Raw genomic sequence first — 700 nt, 5'->3', positions numbered from 1 at the left:
TTATCTGGTTCTTTTCCTCGAACTCTTTTCCCGGCGCCACTCCGCTCTGTCGCCTCGCTATCCAACCACGTCTCATTAAGACTATCCACGCGCGCCCCCGCCTCCGTCAGTCACTATAGACTGCCGGGGTCTATGCGCGCTCACCGACAGACACACAGCCGTACAGAGTTTTTCAGGTATGCTATACTAATACTACTTTGTGTTTGGGTTTTGTCTGTGTGTGTGTGTGTCATCTGTGGAGGAGAACGTCTCCATTTCTACCAATCAGAGATAAGTCTGAGTGTCACTCAGCCCCCTGCGGCTGGATGTTGTCTTGGAATGAGCCACGCGCACATTTACTGTATGTTCATTTTAAACATATAACGGGATCAAAAATATGTATTTTAAGAGTAATAATAATAAAACATAAGACAGACATACCACTCAAATAGCCTACTTTTGACTTTGTGATGGGTTTTAGCCAATTATAGAACAATATCCAATCTGCCCTTTATCTCAAAAATCCTAATCCTAAAATCTTAATGAGTCTTCCATGCACTTCCATGCTTGGACCAGTTCTTTTCACTCTATATATTAGGCAATATTATAAGGAAACATATTACATTTCCATTACTATGCAGATGACTCCCAGCTATATTTATCAATGAAACCAGAATAAACAAATTAATTGGTCAAACTTCAAGTAGGCTTAAAAGATATA

The sequence above is a fragment of the Anabas testudineus genome, chromosome 21 (genome assembly GCF_900324465.2).
Source record: "Anabas testudineus chromosome 21, fAnaTes1.2, whole genome shotgun sequence".
NCBI classification, from domain to species: domain Eukaryota; kingdom Metazoa; phylum Chordata; class Actinopteri; order Anabantiformes; family Anabantidae; genus Anabas; species Anabas testudineus.
Note: the sequence above shows the minus strand (reverse complement) of the source record.